The 22,253-nt window shown below is 47.4% G+C and overlaps 3 long non-coding RNA genes across 3 annotated transcripts in view; 1 reads left to right on the top strand and 2 right to left on the bottom strand.

Annotated features, from left to right (window-relative positions):
- LOC310688506 overlaps positions 1-22,253 on the top strand; it is a 486,265-nt gene that overhangs the window by 260,677 nt on the left and 203,335 nt on the right. The gene's annotated exons all lie outside the window — the stretch shown is intronic.
- LOC310688552 lies at positions 2,323-3,302 on the bottom strand. Its single transcript, XR_014517033.1, has 2 exons — positions 3,082-3,302; positions 2,323-2,615 (listed from the first exon to the last, which is right to left on the bottom strand). It is a non-coding gene; the product is annotated as an uncharacterized lncRNA (long non-coding RNA).
- LOC310688549 lies at positions 9,252-10,436 on the bottom strand. Its single transcript, XR_014517030.1, has 2 exons — positions 10,380-10,436; positions 9,252-9,769 (listed from the first exon to the last, which is right to left on the bottom strand). It is a non-coding gene; the product is annotated as an uncharacterized lncRNA (long non-coding RNA).

Consider the following 22,253-nt stretch of genomic DNA (forward strand, 5'->3'; position numbering starts at 1 on the left):
AGAGCAGAAAGAATGGTGATTGTTCTTTTCATAACATCATAAAGAGAGTTGGAGAGTTTTAAGGTCACAATACATGGCTCCTTCCTGGCTCCTTCCTTGTCTTTCTGCTAGCAGGTGAAGACTTTCTTGATGCAACAGGCTTTTGGGAATGGACTGCTTTTAACTAAGGGGCTGGTGCCATGCTGTTTTTATTGCTATTATTGGTGTGGTTTTAATAGATTTTTAAAATATGTATATCATTTTAGTTATTTCAATGTTTAATTGTTTTTTTAAAAATGATTTTCCCCTACCTTTTTAGCATTTTTTATTTTATTTTTGTCTATAAGCTACCTTCAGTCCCATCAGGGGAAAATGCAAAGTATAAATAAATTTCTGGTCCTCATAATCACCAGGCTTTCTCTTGAATGTCCATCTGCAATGGCTCACTATGGGAGAATAAACTGGCCAATCTGTCAAGGGTCTATAATGATGCTATAACAAATGAGATATTTAAACAAAATTATGCTGCATTGCACATGATGCTTTGCTAACTCGGGCTCTGCCTTTGCTGCTCACTAGTCAATTTGATCTCTCCCCTTCTCATACTAAATACATTTCACTAGATACGTACCACACACAAGGGTGTCATTTGTAATATTTAGCAAACATCTTCACTGCATTCTTTGCTCATAGGCACCCCACAGTGCCAAACTGCAATTAAAAAGCCATAACACTCCATCACAGCATATTCAAAACCAATGGAAAAACAAACAAACCATGCTATAACAGTGGTAGTAACATTGCTTTTTTCTCCCCCCCAAAAAAGATATTTATTAAAGTTTTTAAAATATAACAAGGAAAATGAAAAATAAAAAGAAACAAAAACAAAATACAGTTAAAAAACCCCAAATAATTTCCCATAACATATCTTCCTTACGCTTATTTCCCCAGACCTCCTCATACCTCCCTTCTTTGTATTCCACTTCAATTTGTTGGTTCAGCAAATCCTTACCATTAAGCTTTTACCCATTTGTAAACCTTTTTTTTTCGTATCTCCTAAAGCATTACAGCTGGAAACCGCTTAGTTTCTTTCCAACATCCTTCTAACATTCATTAATTTTACAATATTTCTGTAAATAGTCTTTAAATTTCTTCCAGTCTTCTTTCACCAACTCTTCTCCCTGGTCTCGGATTCTGCCAGTCATTTCTACCAATTTCATGTAATCGATCACCTTCATCTGCCATTCTTCCAGAGTGGGTAAATCTTGTGTCTTCCAGTATGTAATGTAATGTAACGTTGCTTTTTTCTTAAACAATGTTTAGGAGTACTCTCATTTGGACTCAAGAATATCACCATTTTATGGTTCTAATCGGGGTAAGTAAATACCACAAATGGACAAAAGTACATAGATTCACAAAATGTTGAGGGGTATGCTTACCCCCTGGGTATCCCCAGAAAAAAAGCAATGGGTGGTAATAATAAAACAACAACACAATGTTCCACCCAGCTGACATTAAAAAACTGACCTTCAGACAGAACTGCCCACTCAACTACAAGCACAAACATTAACAACGAAAGAGGGAATACGATTTGCTTGCCATACTATAGGTTTATAAGGTCAAACTGATTTAGTTAAAAGGTACAATTATGCTCATTCCTGGAATTCAGCTATAGTAATGCTGCTTGCAATAAAGAGGATTCTACAGCAAACACATTAAAAAAATGACCAGTGATTTCCGCCCTCCCCCCCCATTAATTGATGAAGAATCCCAGGATGTCCTGAAAACAAACAAGCAAAAGGCAACCCCCAAACCCTTCAATTAGAAGGGGGTGGGTGGAAATCCATCTCTTTTCTTTTAAAGCTTTTGAAAAAGGGGGATTGCTTTATTATGATATATCCAGGGGTAGTTTGCAGCCCAGATAAAAGCTTCTGAGCCTCCACGTATTTTTACTTAGTGTGTCTAAACCTCTTTGTCTATTTCCGCATCACCAGCTACTCAAAACAGCAGCATCTTTTCCTGAGCCACCTGGTGAGAGGAGAGGCCTAACAAGCAGTTGCTGACATGCACCATTCCTTGCTTATGCTGCCAGGATCATGCCCTGCTCCTTTCTTCTGTGCTAGTTTCAGCGAGCTTTTGATGTGGGGTACTTTTAATGAAAGAATAGGGATCTCCAAATCAGAATGTCAGAACACAGGCAAAGGAAACGAAAGGAAATAGTAGCACGGGTGGGTGAAAAAGTAGAAAGATAACAGCGATGTTCCAAAAGGTACTAACTTCCTGTAATGGCAAGCTTCTGTGTACACAAGCCCACTTAAAGAAGAGATTTTATAGACTGGAAAAGACTTTGAAGAAAGCATTCTTTATTTTTTTTAATGTTTGCTTTCTCTTCCTCCGAGTAGTAACCACATCCTCCCTTCCTTCGGCTCTCTCCAGCTGCTCTCCTTCATTTTGGTTACGCCAAGTGGGTCACATGGGATACACGAGCATTCAGAACGGCAATGTGTCATTTGGCAGTTAAAGAGGAAGTGCCTTCCGATGACCTCGATATTGGTAAATGTGGAGTAATTCATCATTTTAAAAAAAGTTTGCTCAGCTGTTAACCTTCAGTGCACATGCTCCTTTTCAGCCTAAATCTGTTGAAAGCAAAGAGAACACATAAATATATCTACATCCATCCATCCATCCATCCATCCATTGATTCTTACATTTAGATAGATAGATAGATGATGATGATGATGATGATGATGATAGATAGATAATAGTTAGATAGATAGATATAGATACATAGGGACACGGGTAGCGCTGTGGTCTAAAGCAGTGAGCCTCTTGGGCAGCCTTTCTCAACCTGTGGGTCCCCAGATGTTGTTGAAATACAAGTCCCATCACCCCTAGCTAGCAAGGCCAGAGCTCAGGGATGATGGGAGTTGTAGTCCAACAACATCTGGGGACCCACAGGTTGAGAACCGCTGCTCTTGGGCTTGCCGATCAGAAGGTTGGCGGTTTGAATCCCTGCAATGGGGTGAGCTCCCGTTGCTCTGTCCCAGCTCCTGCCAACCTAGCAGTTCGAAAGCATGCCAGTGCAAATAGATAAATAGGTACCTCTGCAGCAGGAAGGGAAATGGCGTTTCCATGTGCTCTGGTTTCCATCACGGTGTCCCATTGTGCCAGAAGCTACTGTTAGAGCCATCATGAGACTTCCGCCAGATACCAGCAGCATTCAAGCAAGCAAACTTGCCTTATTTTCACTCCCTAGCATCCCACTGCCAGAGCATTGCCTCCTCCAAGCGGAAGAAACCTGGGCAGTGCTGAATGTCACATCCATTGCCAGGTGTGTCCTGCTGGAAACAGAAAAGGGCTTTCCCCCTGGCCTGCCTTTATATCTACTCAGTTGCCAAGTGCTTTTGTGACATCACAAGAAACCCACAGCCAATGGCAACAGGTGGGGAAGCATCATCTTCATTGCTTTGAGCCTCACAATGGCGGGTGGACCTATCAGTGATTGTGTGCTTATTTATTCAGGACAAAGGTGGAGCTATGGTCTAAACTACTGAGCCTCTTTGGCTTGCCAATCAGAAGGTTGGCAGATCGAATCCCCGTGACAGGGTGAGCTCCCGTTGCTCTGTCCCAGCTCCTGCCAACCTAGCAGTTCAAAAGCACGCCAGTGCAAGTACTGTAGATAAATAGGTACCACTGCGGCAGAAAGGTAAATGGTGTTTCCATGTGCTCTGGTTTCTGTCACGGTGTCCCATTGCGCCTGAAGTGGTTTAGTCATGCTGGCCATATGGCCCAGAAAGCTATCTGCAGACAAACACTGGCTCCCTCGGCCTGAAAGCAAGATGAGTGCCGCAACCCCATAGTCACCTTTGACTGGACTTTACTGTCCAGGGGTCCTTTACCTTTTAACTTAGATACATAGCACTCTCTTTGTGTAGATATAAATATAAAATCTTAGACCAGGACCTTTCTTCCTTTTATTTCTCCTAGTAGTATCCTGACCCCATTTAAGGATTTCCCCCATTTGATCCTTAGAACAGATTTACAAAGCCTTCAGCCACTTAGGTCCAGGTTACCTCAGGGATCACCTGAAATCCCAGCTTGATCACTGAGATCATTGCCAGGAGGATTTCTCATCAATCCTCCTGCAGATGGTGAGACCAATTTGACAACAATGAGAAACTGAACTCTTAGTGTCTGCCCTACCATTCAGTTGCGGCCCTTTCCAAGTGATTGTTCAAAGATACCCAGTGAATTTTGTGGCTGAGCAGAGACTGTAATTCAACATCTCTCTGGCCCAAGTACAAAGCATTATCCGAATGGCTCTCAGAAAAAGTATCTCAGCATGACTTGCAGCAATTCTACATGTTAGCTCTTCCATGGCTACCCAAACCTATTATGTTGTAACAGCTATGTGGGTGTTTTTCTTTCCATTCAGCATTTTTCCAGCACTTTGCAGCCTCCCCAGCTGCCTGATTTGAAAAGCCCCACGGGAGAAGTTACCGCCTATTCTCTTGCCCTGAGCTTTACTTGAAATGTGGGAAGCCAGGGAGACTGGCTAAAACACACTTGAGATTGGTGGAGCCACTGGTTTTGTTTTTAAGGAAAGCCATTCCTCTTATCTTTTTTTAAAAAAAGTGTCTCCTCTCTCGTTTTTTAAAAGCAAAAAGGCTTCACTTAAAAGAACAACAACAAAAACTGCTAGACAGACAGGCTGCCTTCCTGTCACCACAAGTTTACTAGAAAGCTCAGCTGAGACTATCGTTTCAGGAAAGATGATCCTCCATCACAGGACTGCAGAAGAAGAAAGTCACATCAGTACACCTGGCTTAAAATTTTGCTCTGCAAGTTTGTATCAATCTCAGTGTCCTACCTCAAGGATGATTAATGCACAAGCTCTGGGCTGCATGTGTGTACCTTTCTGTACTTTTTAATCCATTAGTTACTAGCATTTTAAAAAAAGTAATCTGCTATAGACCTCAAGGCCCATAAATAACAACACCCTAGTGGTCCTGGGCCCTAAGGAAGTTAGATTAGCCTCAACCAGAGCCAGGGCCTTTTCAACGCTGGCTCCAGCCTGGTGGAACGCTCTGCCTCATGAGACCAGGGCCCTGCAGGATCTGATTTCTTTCCGCAGGGCCTGTAAGACAGAGTTGTTCCACCTGGCCTTTGGCTTGGAGCCAATTTGATTCCCTCCCCCCCTTTCTTTTTCCTTTTTCCTTTCTCCTGTGATGAGGCTGCATTTTAATATTTTAATGTTTCAGTATTTTAATGTTGTATTTTAATCTTGTTTTTATGTATTCATTCAACTTGTTTTTATTATTACTTGTTAGATACCCTGAGCCCAGCCTTGGCTGGGGAGGGCGGGGTATAAATAAAAAATATTATTATTATTATTATTATTATTATTATTATTATTATTATTATTGCAGAGATATATTATAAAAAGGAGGCAAACCTTTTAAAAAAAGGCTCAAATAATTATTCTACAATATCATAGTTATTTCAAAGGATCCTTTCAGATGGTTGGATATTTTTGAATTTGCGAGCGATATGATTTGTCAGTTTTCATACCGCTAACGCTTTTACCCCTGGAAGTTAGTAGTGTTATGAGTTTCTGAGTGCCAGACCACTTTCACCCCAGGATCCAGCAAGTGTTAGAATTTAATTAAGGCTTGAGGTTCTGAGCTGTGTGTTGGACACTGATAGTCCGTGGATCTAACAAGTGGTCAAAGCTAATTAAGCCAGGCTAGCCTCTTGTGTTGAGGTGATTGCCTGGGTGATGGGTTATTAAGAGAACATGGGATCACAGGGACTTGGCATGAGATGGCAAATAGCCCATAACAGATAAAGCCAGAGCTTAGAGGATAGAGAGTTAGGAGCAATGTGAGCTAGAACCTTAAAGTTAGGCGTTATGAGACTGAGAAGCAAAGCAGTAGGCAGAGCACGAAGCTTGATTTCTGTTTGCCTGTGGCTATGGGAGAAGCAAGACCCTTTTGGGGTGTTGATGCCGTGAACCCCTTTGTCGTAGGCTCAGGTTGCAGATATGTGTAAATAAACCATATATCATAAGGACACCACAGTCTCCGCTTTGCCTCATTTCCAAAAGGAAACACAGACCCTGGGTTAGTGCCTGGAACCCTTGAAATCTTGCTCTGCTTGGAGACTGGGGTTGCAGGCAAGAGTATGTTTAAGAATACCGGGGCAATTTAGCTGATGGGTAGGAAGAATCCTAGGAAGGTCAGAGGCCACTGGTTTTTAGTATTTGCAAATCCTGAAGGAGCGTCTCCACTCCCGTCATTCAGCCCAGACACTGAGGTCTAGCTCCGAGGGCCTTCTGGCAGTTTACTCCCTGTGAGAATTGAGGTTACAGGGAATCAGGCAGAGGGCCTTCTCGGTAGTGGCGCCTGCCCTGTTGTCCCATCTGTTGTCAAGGAAATAAATAACCACCTGACTTTTAGAAGGCATCTGAAGGCAACCCTGTTTAGGGAAGTTTTTGATGTTTGATGTTTTATTGTGTTTTTAATATTCTGTTGGAAGCTGCCCAGAGTGGCTGGGGAAACCCGGCCAGATGGGTGGGGAAGGAAAATATATATTATTAAGGCTTTAGCCTGGCCTAACATTATGTAAATGAACATGAAATCTAAATATATGAAAATGGCATGCAACTAAAATATGCAACTATAACGGCAGCCCTTCAAATTCTGATATGTTTACAGGAGGTAGTTCTTGGTGTGCAACAGGTTCCCTGACCCTGTCCTGCTGGGAGTAGGAAATGAGACTAAATACGAATCTTTAATATGCCCTAGGTCTTGGCATGCAAAATGTAGCACTGGATATAGAAAATCTGAAGTAAGCTTTGTAAATAAGCAACATCCTGCAATTTTCTGCTTTTGAGTCATGTTGGACTCTTTCTCTCTTTCTTCCTGAAAGCAAGCTCCTTCTTTGAAATCTGTTGTGGAAGGGGGAAAAAAATTCCCAAACGCTGTGAAGGTTATTTGCATAGCTGCCAGTTCTTGTGAGTAATCTCCCCACATTAGAAGGGAAATTATTTTTGTGGTGATTCAAGGGATATTCTGTCTGTTTTGGTTAAGCACCTCCGTGTGTTTTTCCTTTCAAGTCTCAGGCTTTTTCATGAGCTCACAGGTGGTTTAAAAAAAATGTAGCACTTCCTTTTAACTCCCCCCCTCCATCGCCCATCTATGAAGAAAGGAAACCTAGAATCTTTTCTAAACAGCAGTTTAAAAAAAGAAGAAGAAGAAGAAAAGCTTGATTTTTTAATATATTTTTTTCACCTGAAAAAACATAATCAAAGACCGTCCTGGGTACATAATGTATTTGGCAGATTGACTTCTGTTTGGAAATTCCAACTACTGTTTAATAGCTGAATGCAACCTTTTACTTGATAATGTTTACAGGCAAATTTTAATAGTGCTCTTGAGGTCAGGGGCAACTCCAGGTCCCAGGATTAAACCCTTACCTTTCTGTTGGTTGATTTTCATTTCTCCTTCCAGTAAAGCAGTGTTTCCCAAACTTGGGTCCCCAGCTGTTTTTTTGGATTACAACTCCCATTATTCCCAGCTAGCAAGACCTAGGGCATATTAAAGATTTGTACTTAGTCTCATTTCCTACTCCCAGCAGTACAGGGTCAGGGAACCTGTTGCACACCAAGGACTACCTTCTGTAAACATATCTGAATTTGAAGGGCTGCTGTCATAGTTGCATATTTTAGTTGCATGGTATTTTCATATATTTAGATGCCATGTTCATTTACATAATGTCAGGCGAGGCTAGACGACTATGACTACGACTACTACTACTACTACTACTACTACTACTACTATATTATTTATACCCCGCCCAGCAGGCTGAGTTTCCCCAGCCACTCTGTGTGGTTTCCAACAGAATATTAAAAACACAATAAAACATCAAACATTAAAAACTTCCCTAAACAGGGCTGCCTTCAGATGCCTTCTAAAAGTCAGGTGGTGGTTTATTTTCTTGACATCAAATGGGAGGTCATTCCACATGGCAGGTGCCACTACTGAGAAGGCCCTCTGCCTGGTTCCTTGTAACCTCACTTCTTGCAGGGAGGGAATCGGCAGAAGGCTCTCGGAGCTGGACCTCAGTGTCTGGGCTGAACGATGGGGGTGGAGACGCTCCTTCAGGATTTGCAAATACTAGAAACCAGTGGCCTCTGACCTTTGTAGGATTCTTCCTACCCATCAGCTAAATTGCCCCGGTGTTCTTAAACATACTCTTGCATGCAACCCCAATCTCCAAGCAGTGCAAGATTGCAAGGGTTCCAGGTCAGGGATTATGGAAGCTGTAGTTCAAAAACAGCTGGAGACCCAAGTTTGGAAAACACTGCAGTAGAGGTGTGCACCATCACTGCTTCTTAGACTTTGGGGCTGATCCCAGAAGAATTAAGCCATGGTTTTGTGGTCCAGTAATTTCTATGAAGCTTCCTAAGCATTGGGGTAAACGATAAGTTCATATGAGAAATATAGAATAACAGAGTTGGAAGGGACTGCTAGGATCATTCTAGTACAACCCCCTGCAATGCAGAAATATTTTGCCCTATGTGTGGCTCGAACCCACGGCCTTGAGATTAAGAGCCTCATGCTCTACTGACTGAGCTATCTCACAGCTATCGCACCGCTTGTCAGTTACCTGGCACTAAGGCATTGCTTGGCAACTGTCCACAGGTATAAGCCAGTCCTGTCCTGTCCTGTTCCCCAGTCCTGTCCTTGAATTGTAACCTTGCAGGATGTACTTTCTGAATGAACATCGAGTGGATAAGTCTCTTCCTTTAAGTCTTACGTAAAAGCAACACTAAGAAAAGGGCAAACAGCACCTGCTAAGTTCAGGACATTGGGGGAAGAAACCCGATGTTACTGACTTACAAGGATGAATTGTGTGCTAAATGAAGGACAAGGAATAGCTAATGAACAGATCATATTGTGCCATAGGTAAGGAACTGGAGGTCAAAAGAACACAATATTTGAAGGAAAGAGAACATGCAGTGCAATGGTGTGCTATACATCTTTACTCCAAAGGAAGTCACACTTGAAGGCCATTTGGCTTATTTTTTGGTAAATGGTATAGAATTGCAGTCATCATTTATGACAAGCTGTTAATATCCTATAGTTGGAGTCATGGTCATTACAGTCAGGCAACTCCCAGTCTCCTATGACTGGATTTTTGGAATGTTATTACCTTGCATCATTACCCGATTTTTATTTTTATTTTTGGATCAACTATGCATTAGGTACTCACTTTTTAGCATTGATTCTTTATTTAGTAATCTCTCTCTCCCCCCCCCCCCATTTTTATTTTTATTTTAGTTTGTGCCACCTTTTCATCCCCCAAGTGCTGCCCTGGAAGCTGTCTCTGAGAGCAGCCACTGAACAACAGATTATGAATCCTGCTGCTGTTAGTAGAAAGATATCTCTGGCAGCTGGGGTGGTTTTCAGTTGGATTGAGTCAGGAAGTTGCCAGGAGATGTGCAAATGATGCCTAAAGTGGAAAGCAGCTGCAAGAGTCAGGAGATGCTGCTGGAGACTCTTCAAATATTAGAAGAATGTCGGTGAGGTCTAAGCTACTTGCTCTTTTCCTGCTAATTTGCGGAAAGGGCATTTTCGGCAGCCTCTCCCAGAGGCCCTTTGCTGCTTCATCTGGCAGCCTTAAATGGCTTTCTGGCAACTGTCCAGGGTCAGGGCAATTCAACGGCCACCTGGATTCTGTGTTCAAGGGTAAGTGGGAGTGGAATTCTCCCTGAGAAGCCTTCAGTCTGTAATGAAAAAAGAGAGAAAAGTTTATTTGCACTGGGAAATGAAAGAAAGTACAGTTGAGAGGCAGCTGCCTGAGAGCGATGCGTGTCTGCAGATGTAGCCATGAACTCATTTCTAATCTACGTAAACGCTACCTGCCCCTCATCCCATATCCGTATGCTTGTAAAAGAAATCCATGTGGCTTGACTCCACAAAACAGAGCTGATAATGTTGTCATTATCTATTAAGGCAGGGGTAGGCAACCTAAGGCCCAGGGGCTGGATGCGGCCAAATTGCCTTCTCAATCCAGCCCGCAGATGGTCCGGGAATCAGCGTGTTTTTACATGAGTAGAATGTGTCCTTTTATTTAAAAGGCATCTCTGGGTTATTTGTGGGGCCTGCCTGGTGTTTTTACATGAGTAGAATGTGTGCTATTATTTAAAATGCATCTCTGGGTTATTGGTGGGGCATAGGAATTTGTTCATTTCTCCCCCCTTCAAAATATAGTCTGGCAAGCCACAAGGTCTGAGGGATAGTGGACCGGCCCACAGCTGAAAAAGGTTGCTGACCCCTGTTTAAGACAAGGCAACGCAGAGGAGTGAATAACCCCCCAGCATGCATTGTCCTTACCCAAAGGGACTGCTTCAATCGCCCTTACTCACAGTGAATCACACTTCAAGTACAGTAGCTGGGGGGAGAAACCCCTTTTGATTGAAATGCCTGACTGCCTAGATTGCATCATAATGAAGCATGCCGGTGTCCTTGGTGAAAAACCCTGTGGGTGATGTCAGTGTTAAGTTGTTGAAGGGCACTTTAGCTGCATGTCTGTTGGTCTTCAATGGGATCTTGCTGCTCATCCTTGTCTTTTGCTGGAGCATCCTTTGTAAACACTAGTGACACTAGTGAAGCTCTACTGACTCAGCATAAGTGGGAGCAGCGTCTGACTCAGGCAGATATTACAACCGTAACTTTAACAAATGAGAGCTAGGGGCACTCTGAATGCACAACCCCCTCCCGACACTGGTAATGTTTCCTATTATTATTATTATTATTATTATTATTCAGTTTATATACCACCTTTAACAGAAGATCGCAGGGTGGTGTACAAAATTAAAAACACATTACAGAGCATCAACGATAATAAACATAATAAAAAGCATGCTGACAGACAGCCTAAGGCCCACAGGCTGGATAAGGCCTGAGGGACTCGCTTATCTGGCCCGCGGCGACCGCTGCTGCCACCTGCTTTTACCGGCGCGGCGCTGCTGCCCACTTCCGGGTTGGAGAAGCACCGGAAAGAGCTTGTGCGCATGTGCAAGCGTTATTTGCACATGCACAAGCGTTATTTCTGGTGCACATCCGGGTGGGAGGAGGCATGTGCACATACACACAAGCTATTTCCGGTGCTCCTCCGACCCGGAAATGCGCCGGAAATAGTGTGTGCACACGAGTATGGGCACGCGCTCCCCCACCCTCCGGCCCGCCTTGCGATCGGCGCTGGAGACACCGGCCCGAGGCACAGAAAGTTTGCTGACCCCTGGCCTGATAATAAAGTAGTCATCATAATAACAGACCTCTCGCCCATGCTTTCACAAGCCATAGATTACAGTGGTACCTTGGGTTAAGTACTTAATTCATTCCAGAGGTCCGTTCTTAACCTGAAACTGTTCTTAACCTGAAGCACCACTTTAGCTAATGGGGCCTCCAGCTGCCGCTGTGCCCCCAGAGCACGATTTCTGTTCTCATCCTGAAGCAAAGTTCTTAACCCGAGGTACTGTTTCTGGGTTAGCGGAGTATGTAACCTGAAGCGTATGTGTCAGGGGTTTAGGAGCAGAAGCACGGGCAAGGGAGGAAACAGAGAGCGAAGGGGAGGAGGCAGAAGAAAAGATGAGTGACGACGACGACCCGAGATCTCCTAGTCTTTCCAGTGAATCAGAGGATTCACAGAAAGGAGCACCAGTGGCGAGGGCAAGGGGGGAGTCTAGGGGGGCACCCCAGGAAGACAGAGCCAGAGAGGACTCAGGGGGGAGCAGCTGGAAATCGGGACCAGCGTCACCGCCAGGAAGCAGGGAAGAGGAAGGGAGCCAGGGGGGAAGCGCTGGCAGCTCACCACAGGAGGGAGGACATGAGTCAGGAGTGGCCACACCTCCACAGGAGGGAGGACATGAGTCGGGGATGGCCACACCTCCATCGGGGAGCGAAGAAACGGTTGAGAGGAAAGTGGAAGGTTGGGCGCGCGCGCCAAGTTCAAATGCAGAGGAAGGCGGCGCAGTAAGCAGCCCCGAAAGAGAGCCAGGTCCTAAAGCCCGGCGCAAGGAGGCAGGAGGGTCTGGGTCAGCGTCAGAAGAATCCCGGAAGGAAGAAGCCCCGGGGGGTAGAGGGACCCAGAGGAGGACAGTCAGGAGGAAAAGGTGGAGCAAGGCTAGGATATTAAGTTGGTGCACACAGGGCGGAGACTCAGACGGAGCTTCGCCGACCTAGCTACTAGGCGTAGAGTTGCGCGCAGCAGCGTGAGAATGGAAACTGTAATTCAATAAAGACTTTTACTTAATGACCGCTGGCTAGCGTGATCCTCTGTGAGCTAGGATCTTCAAGCAGCTCTGACAGTAAGCTCCGTCTCCACTTGTGGGCATCTACAGCCTCGAGGAGGGGAGAGACACAGGTGCCTACTAGCAAGCTCACGAACGGCAGACGACATGACGGCTGAGCAGCAGATAGAGGAACTCAGAAACGCGGTGGCACAACTGAACGCCGAGGCTCTAGCATCCAGGAAGAGGGAGGAGGAAGCAGCCGCAGCCTGCAGGGATCTCCAGGTCAGGTTAGACGTGCTGACAAAGCAGACACCCCGGCAGGAGGGCATTGGGTTGGCGAGACGGACAGGCGGGCTGGTCTCTCACTTCGATGGGAACCTGCAACAGTATCCCAACTTTAGAGCCGACGTACTGTGCGCACTGCAACTGCTGCATAAAGACTTTAGAGATGAACAAGAGAGAGTGGGGTTCATCATGTCCCATCTGCATGGGGATGCGAGAGCATGGCTACGCAATTTATGGAGAGATAAGGATCCGGCGCTACAGAATGCAGATGCCTTTATTAAAGCAATGGATGGGTGTTTTTTATCAAGTATTGACGTGGATCTTGCACGGAAGGAGGTGCATGGGCTGAGACAAGGGAGGGCCAGCGTCAGGCAGTACCATGCCCGCTTTTTCGCCTTGGTCAGTGCCCTGGAATGGGACAGAGATTCGGCTCCTGTAAGAGACCTCTTTTGGGAGGGGCTGCATAACTCGATTAAAGATGAGATCGCCAGGGGGGAGAGACCCCGAACCACCCAGGAGGTCGTTCAGAGGGCACTGGCAGTGGGGGTGAGGCTGGAAGGACGTCCGTGGAACAGGGACGAAGGGCGTGGAGGGCACGAACCAGCCGGGGGCCCCTCCTTCTTTCCCAGGGAAGCAGCGCGGGCGCAATCCACGCCTCCGCCAGGAGGAGGAGCCGAACCTATGGAGGTGGGAGGTGCAAGGGCTCAGTCAGCAACCAGAGCCCTAGCACCAGCAGCAGTGAAAGCGAAGCCTCCTAGAGGGAACAGGAAGTGTTACGTCTGTGAGGAGCCAGGGCATATGGCGAAAGAGTGTCCCCAGAGGCCCCACAAGCTCACTGCAGCTTCAGCAATGGTGACTGCAGCAACACAGCAAGGAGGACCACAGCAGGGAAACGAGGCTGTCTGGCTGGAGGAAGAGGCACTGGGGCCCAGCCAGACGTGTTAGTGACGCAGTCCCCAGCGATTTTACAGCCCGTGAACCCCCTCCCGCCCAAACCAGTAGTGAGGCTCACAGCGTCTCTCCAACTGCCCAATGGAATCACCATGGACGTGCCAATCACCATTGACTCAGGCAGCAATGCGGACTTTATAGGGCAGGACTTTGTCGACAGGCACGCTGTGCAGTTGCTGCCGGCCACACTGCCCCTGCAGGTTGTCACGGTGGATGGCAGGGAGCTGCTCGGGGGGCAAGTGGTGAAGCAGACGCCACCAATGGTGATGCGACTTGGGAATCACAGAGAAATCATCAGCTTCAACGTCACTCGACTATCTGACACGCCCATTGTATTGGGCATGAGTTGGCTGGACAAGCACAGCCCAGCGATGGCTTGGTACCAGAGGCAGCTGACCTTCGGCTCTTCCTTTTGTGCTGAACACTGCATCGTGCCCAGGCAGGAAGGAGAGGAAGAGGAGTCACAGCTGCTGCTAGGCACGCTGCAAGCGATTCCACACAAGTACGCTGAATTTTTGGAAGTTTTCTGCGAGAAGGAGGCAGACAGGCTACCCCCTCACAGACCATATGACTGCAAAATTGACCTGCTGCCGGGGGCGGCGCTGCCTAAAGGGAAACTGTATTCCATGTCAGAGGACGAACTGCAGGAACTCAAAGAGTTCATTGACCATAATTTGCAACGCGGCTTCATCCGGGAGTCCAGGGCAGTGGGGGGCAGTCCCGTATTCTTTGTTAAGAAGCGGGACACGCCCCAGAAAAGACTGGTAGTGGATTACAGGATTTTGAACAGTCTGACTAGGCCATCGGACTTCCCCATGCCCCGTATTGACGACCTCCTCGCAAAGGTACGGAAGGGCAGAGTGTTCACCAAGTTGGACCTGCGGGGGGCGTACAACCTCATTCGCATGCGGGAAGGAGATGAGTGGAAGACAGCCATGTTCACGCCACTGGGGACCTACGAATATAGAGTTATGCCTTTTGGATTGCAAAATGGCTCCCACGTTTTTCAAGCGTTTATGCATCACGTGTTGGCGGGACTTCTCTACAAGACGTGCGTCTGTTTCTTAGATGACATCCTGATCTTTTCGGAGTCGCAGCAGGAGCATGACGGACACGTCAAGGAAGTGCTGAGCAGGCTAAAGCAACATAGGCTCTACGCCAAGCTGGAGAAGTGCCAATTTGACGTGCTGGAGGTGGATTTTCTGGGCTACAAGCTGTCTGACAAGGGGCTCGCCATGGACAGCGCCAAGGTTCGAGCGGTGTTGGATTGGAAGAGTCCGCGCAACCGGAAGGAGGTCCAACGGTTTGTCGGCTTTGCGAACTTCTATCGCAAGTTTATCAAGGGCTTCGCGATGCAGACAGCGGCCATCACTGACACGCTTAGCTCCAAGAAGAAGAAGTTCGTTTGGACAGCGCAGGCGGAGCAGTCCTTTCAGGCACTCAAGCGTCTCTTCGCGTCGGAAGAGCAGCTGCTTCATGTCAACCCCAGCAAGCCGATGAGGGTGGAGACAGACGCCTCGGACAGAGCCGTGGGGGCGGTCCTGTTGCAGAAAGACCCGCAGGGGGTGTGGCGACCGGGAGCGTTTTACTCCAGGAAGCTCAGCAAGTCCGAACAGAACTACACCATCTGGGACAGGGAGTTGCTGGCCATTCACGCAGCGTTCAAGGCGTGGAGGCACTTTCTGATCGGCGCCAAGCACACGGTGCAGGTTTGCACGGACCACAAGAATCTAGAGCACTGGCGCACGGCACAGTTCCTGAACCAGAGGCAGATACGTTGGGCTGAGTTCTTTGCAAACTTCGACTTCCGAATAGAGTATGTCCCGGGGGACACCAACATCATGGCAGACGCTCTCTCCCGTAAGCCACAGTATCTGGAGGACGCAACGCCAGCGGCCGCCATGCACATCTTCGCACCAGCAGTGTGGGCGTGCGCCGCGGCGACCGTGGACCTAGAGGCGGTGCGACGTGCGTTGCAGGAGGACTCCTTCGCACAAGCAAAGATGGCAGAGGTGCAAAGGGGCAAGGCAGCGGCCGACGGTTTCCGGCTACGAGATGGATTGCTCATCCGAAAAGGGGCCATCTACGTGCCGGGAGACGAACTTCGAGCCAAGGTGCTGCAGCAGCTGCACGACGCGCCCACGGCCGGGCACTTTGGCAAGGAGAAGACGGTGGAATTAGTAGCCAGGGATTTCTGGTGGCCTGGAATGAGAGGGGAGGTCGCAGACTACGTGGCGAGGTGCGACACCTGCCAGAGGGCCAAACCAGTGCACAAACCGCCGGCCGGACTGTTGGAACCGCTGCAAACTCCGGTCGAACCTTGGGAAAGGGTGGCTCTGGACTTTGTCACGGATCTGCCCAGCTCAAGGGGCAAGACGGCAGTGCTGGTGGTGGTGGACCTGTTTTCCAAGATGGCGCATTTCATTCCGTGTGCGAAGGTGGCCACGGCGGAGCAAACCGCCAAACTGTTCATAGACCACGTGTTCAAGGTTCATGGTCTGCCACGGTCTATTCTGTCCGACCGGGGGCGGCAGTTCATCTCGAATTTCTGGCAGAAGCTGATGGGCTTCCTGAACGTCAAGATCAACCTGGCGTCGGCGAGACACCCGCAGACCAACGGGCAAGCGGAGCGGGTCAATGCCATCATGCAGCAGTACCTGAGATGTTATGCAAATCAACAGCCTGCGACGTGGGTGGATTACCTACCGCTTGCCGAGTTCGCCTACAACAACACGAAGCACGTGTCCACGGGGGTCACGCCGTTCTTCGCCAACAACGGGAGGCACCCCAGAACCTTCCCGGGACTGGAAAGGATGGGGGAGGGGGAGCCACAGACAGCAGATGCGTTCGCGTCGGAGCTGCAGGAGGTCCACGATCAGCTGAGGCGCCACCTGGAGCTGGCCAAGCACGCATACAAGGTACAAGCAGACAAGCACAGAAGGGTTGGAGAAGAGCTCCACGTGGGAGACTGGGTTTGGTTAGCAGCCCACGCAGTGCCGGCCAGGTCGTTGGCCAAGAAGAAACTAGGGCATAAGCAACTGGGGCCCTACCAAGTCGAAGAGCAGGTCAACCCGGTAGCTTTCAGACTGGCACTTCCGGAGGGTTCCAGAATGCATCCGGTATTCCACAGATCGGTGCTCACTCCCTACAAGGCACCGCACAGGTTCCAGGAACCCGGAACAGCGCCGAGCCCGGTCAGAGACAGAACAGGGCACGCGGAAGTGGCACAGAAGGAGCGCATCAACGAAGTCACTGAGATTTTGGACTCCAGATGGGGGGAAGAGGGGGTAGAATACTTTCTCGCCAAGGAGGGCACCCCGGCCAGTGCGAACAGCTGGGTGCCGGGCTACGCCTTGGACGAACCTCTCCTCAAAGACGAGTTTCATGCCCTCTTTCCCCATAGACCTATGCCAGCAGAATATTTTGACGACTGGCTTTTCACGCCCACACTTTCGGCCAGCACTTTCCGGGGGTTCGACTCGGACGAGGACCCGACACAAGACGTCCGTTCCCCGGAGGGGTCACCCTCGGGATCTGCATCAGAACCCTCGTATTGGTGGGACGATAGGCCAGAGGAGCAGTGGCGCAGACGGTGGCTGGAAGGCCCAGGACGAGCAACACCGACAGGAGGAAGTGAGGGAGAGACGGACATGGACGTTTTCGGGGACGACCCTGGTTTCGAGCACGGCGGCACAGAGATGGAAGCGGAGGTGACTGTCGTCGACGAGAGCGGGGAGGAAGACCCGGGAGACTTCAGATGGAGGCCTGCCACGGGAAGCGACCGATACCCGACGTTCGTCCCTTTGCAACAGCAGCCCCCAGCTCCAGCACCGGAAGGAGGGGAGGGGGGAATGGGGGGCTTCGAGGGGGGGATGGATGTCAGGGGTTTAGGAGCAGAAGCACGGGCAAGGGAGGAAACAGAGAGCGAAGGGGAGGAGGCAGAAGAAAAGATGAGTGACGACGACGACCCGAGATCTCCTAGTCTTTCCAGTGAATCAGAGGATTCACAGAAAGGAGCACCAGTGGCGAGGGCAAGGGGGGAGTCTAGGGGGGCACCCCAGGAAGACAGAGCCAGAGAGGACTCAGGGGGGAGCAGCTGGAAATCGGGACCAGCGTCACCGCCAGGAAGCAGGGAAGAGGAAGGGAGCCAGGGGGGAAGCGCTGGCAGCTCACCACAGGAGGGAGGACATGAGTCAGGAGTGGCCACACCTCCACAGGAGGGAGGACATGAGTCGGGGATGGCCACACCTCCATCGGGGAGCGAAGAAACGGTTGAGAGGAAAGTGGAAGGTTGGGCGCGCGCGCCAAGTTCAAATGCAGAGGAAGGCGGCGCAGTAAGCAGCCCCGAAAGAGAGCCAGGTCCTAAAGCCCGGCGCAAGGAGGCAGGAGGGTCTGGGTCAGCGTCAGAAGAATCCCGGAAGGAAGAAGCCCCGGGGGGTAGAGGGACCCAGAGGAGGACAGTCAGGAGGAAAAGGTGGAGCAAGGCTAGGATATTAAGTTGGTGCACACAGGGCGGAGACTCAGACGGAGCTTCGCCGACCTAGCTACTAGGCGTAGAGTTGCGCGCAGCAGCGTGAGAATGGAAACTGTAATTCAATAAAGACTTTTACTTAATGACCGCTGGCTAGCGTGATCCTCTGTGAGCTAGGATCTTCAAGCAGCTCTGACAGTATGTAACCCGAGGTACCACTGTACTTAATAGCCGTAGGCCTGGGTAAAAAGGAATGCTTTTGCCCGGCACCTAAAGATATGTAGCAATGGCGCCAGGTGAGCCTGTCTGGGGAGAGCATTTTGCAATCAGGAAGCCACCACAGAAAAGGCCCGTTCTCTTATTATTAACATTTATTAATATAGCACCATCAGTGTACATGGTTCTGTACAAAACTATAATAATAAATTTGCAGCCTTTTAAAATATGTATATTTTATTGTAATAATTTCAGTTATAAAAAAATAAATAGATACAGAAAAAAGAAGGAAAAGTGAGGGGGAGTAAAAACAAAGATGTGTGTAAGAAACACACACACACACACACACACACACACAATCTAAGATACTCCCATACATTCATATATAAATTGACATTGTGTTATTATCCTAATACTTATGTATATGTTAACAGCCTACCGCATTCTGTATTAACTCATTCCAAATGTTATCATATATATCCAAAAAAGTGTGCCTGTAAGCAGTCTGTTCATAAGTTGTGAGTGTTGTCATATTGTCAATCCATTGATTAATGGGTATCATATCTTTAGTCTTTCAATCCATCATACCTGTGATCAGTGATACTGGGATTCTGAAACTGCTATCAGAATGGCCTCTATATGCAGGACTTTTGTCTTTGAGACAATAATCATTCCAAAGCAGCTATTATGTGTGATAACTAGCAAGTGTGATAGATGTGTTTCTTCAATTATAAAATCATAGTTTCCAGATTAACAAAGCAGGAGGTCATTACATTATGAGTCAAAATGGCATCATTAGGATTGCAAAGTGTCATCAGTAGGATGCGGGCATCACAGAGCAAAATCAAAGGTTAAGAAGCATTGCTCCTATTCCAAACAGGATTTTTGGGAAGGTTTCCTGAAGATGGCATGAAGCCACTTCGATCTGGCTATGTGCTAATATCACAAAATCAAATCAGAGTGAAGGAAATGTTTCCTGTCTGTATTCTAAATCCCACTTTGAAAAATTGTCAATTGTACATTCCACAGCGCATGATTTTTTAAATCCAATAATAATCATGACTACTGAGCTATAAACAGGAATCAAATCACAGAATGGACCAGAAAATACCAGATTGGTTGTGTGCCTGACACAACTGGCAAAAATGTGCTTGATGTCCAGGTTTGTCCAAGCAGTGTAATGTGTAATGTTTCAAATGACAACTCTGTATCCTTCCACAGATTATCAGTGGAAAGAACTTGTTTGTCATGGCACAGCACTGTTAACACAGTTTAATCAATGAAAGTGCTCAGAAAAGGCTGGTGGTTAATTAATTCATTTGCTACTCCTGCGCTCTGACTCAAAAGCAAAGGATCGGAGAATTATAGTCCATATTGATCATAGATCAATGTCGGCAAATGTTAATGACTATAAAGCCCTTATTCAGCCCACAAAGGTGGCTCTCAGTAATTTTTATTGATGACTAAAAGCAGGAATCATTGATTAAATACATGAAGGAGCAGAGGGTTCTTAAACAAGGAACAACATTTCATTAGAGACCCTGATAAGTCATTTTCTTATAATGACTTTTGTTAAGAAACTCCACCTATTCCTTCTCATTTGCTGCTGGAATAAATACAAGAATAATCATTCACTGCTTGGCTAACTCATTCTGGTCTGAATGTTGCTCTGATACCTGGTTCTAAACTGATCTGTATTCTGTTCTCGGCTACAGCTTTCTTGTACATGCACAGGCAGTGAAACAGACGCATTGGGCATGCAAATATGTGATCTTCTGCACGGGATGGGGAACTGTGATAAGCCGGTGGGCCACATTTGCTCATAGGCAACTTGCCAAGGGCCACATGCTAGCAATGTGTGGAATTGAGCTCAAGCAATGGATGTGAGTCTTGGTTTTGCAGACCTTCCAAGTGTCCCTATCTTCCAGGGATGCCCCTGATTTAAAGAAACTGTCCTGGTTTCTGATTTGATCCCAGAATATTCTGCTTTTCCTTAGGATGTTCCTATTTTCATTGGAGAAATGTTGGAGGGCATGGAGTTATTTGACCCCCAAGCTGCCTGAAGGCAATCCTGTATTGATGTTGTTGTTTAGTCGTGTCCGACCCTTCGTGACCCCATAGACCAGAGCACGTCAGGCCCTCCTGTCTTCCACTGCCTCCCACAGTTTGGTCAAACTCATGCTGGTAGCTTCGAGAACACTATCCAACCATCTTGTCCTCTGTCATCCCCTTCTCCTTGTGCCCTCAATCTTTCCCAACATCAGGGTCTTTTCCAAGGTGTCTTCTCTTCTTATGAGGTGGCCAAAGTATTGGAGCCTCAGCTTCAGGATCTGTCCTTCCAGTGAGCACTCAGGGCTGATTTCCTTCAGAATGGATAGGTTTGATCTTCTTGCAGTCCATGGGACTCTCAAGAGTCTCCTCCAGCACCATAATTCAAAAGCATCAATTCTTTGGTGATCAGCCTTCGGTCCAGCTCTCACTTCCATACATCACTACTGGGAAAACCATAGCTTTAACTATATGGACCTTTGTTGGCAAGGTGATGTCTCTGCTTTTTAAGATGCTGTCTAGGTTTGTCATCACTTTTCTCGCAAGAAGCAGGCAACTTTTAATTTCGTGACTGCTGTCACCATCTGCAGTGATCATGGAAGCCAAGAAAGTAAAATCTCTCACTGCCTCCATTTCTTCCCCTTCTATTTGCCAGGAGGTGATTTTGTTTTTATATATGTTGGAAGCTGCCCAGAGTGGCTGGGGTAACCCAGTAAGATGTGTGGGGTATAAATAGTAAAACTATCATGATGGAATGGGACGTCCCTGTTTTCCTTGGAGAAATGTTGGAGGGCATGCTTTTGTGCAGTAGGCTACCTTTCAGCCATGCAAAAGTCGGAGGCTCACATGAGCCTCTCCCTTCAGGCAAGGAAGAGGAAATGTCACATTCTGAACAGGTTTGGTGATGACACATTCCTGCTGGCCACAGCACCCAAGGAGAGGACCCTCTGGTGAGGGGAGTGGCCAGGGAGAGTTCTTAGGGTCAGGTGGAGAGGGCTGGGGTCTACATTCAGCTCCCAGGCCTGAGGTTCCCTATCTCTCGTTTGCTTTTGCGTTTTAAGTCCACTCATTTTACTTAGCTTCTGAGCTATGTTTTGACCTAGTTTACTATTTAGAAGCTCTGTCACCTGTCAAAGCCTCCTCCTGCCTGCAGCCTCATTATTGAGTTTCTTTTGTACAAACATAGGTGGGTATGAAGAGCAGGGGATAATTAAAGATGGTGTGCATGGAATGATGTGAGTGGACTCTTCTGGAGCCCCAAGGCTATCCTTCCTGCCTGGTTCATAAATAAAAAGCTTGGACTGTCCATGTGAAAGCTGGTTAAGCACCCTGCTTCCCTTGTGTCTTAACACCCACCCCAGCTTGGTTCTGCAAGCCATAAATAAATACGCAGGTATTTGGGTCATGACAATGAACCATTCATACAATCTGTACATGCGCCACTTCAATGTTTTCTGTGCACTATGGAATCACACTGCATGACCAGGCTGGGAGAGTAGAATTGTCTCCCAGATTGTCTCGGATTGCTTTTCCATCCACTGGAAAGTTCTTCTGTGCATTAAAGTGAACGGGAGCTGTATGAGAGAACTTCCCAGTGGATTGCGGTTTGGTTATTATTTCCTCTGCGTTGCCCTTTTCTCATTCACGATGCCGAATCCATTTGGTCTGAGTGTAATTCTCAAATGCAGCTTTAACCATCAATCCATTCAGTGCGGAATAGAATTCTAAGAACATTTTTTTAAAAAAAAGCCAACCCATTTAATTGACACTCTTGACAAACAACATAACAGGCTAATTGGGAATAAATGGTGTGAAATAAATTTAGTGCAGGAGATTTCACGATTCTCAGCCACGGGTTGTCAGCTAATTTATTCGGTAAAATAGCAAATGGCATGAATTAATTGGCACTTGCCTTCAATACTTACACCCTGGCTGCTTCTTTTCTGCTGCCGTATTCACTGGAAAATTGGAGCTGTGCACATCCATATTGTTACTGCATTC

Source organism: Podarcis liolepis (assembly GCF_965112155.1).
Source record: "Podarcis liolepis genome assembly, chromosome: 11".
NCBI classification, from domain to species: Eukaryota; Metazoa; Chordata; class Lepidosauria; order Squamata; family Lacertidae; genus Podarcis; species Podarcis liolepis.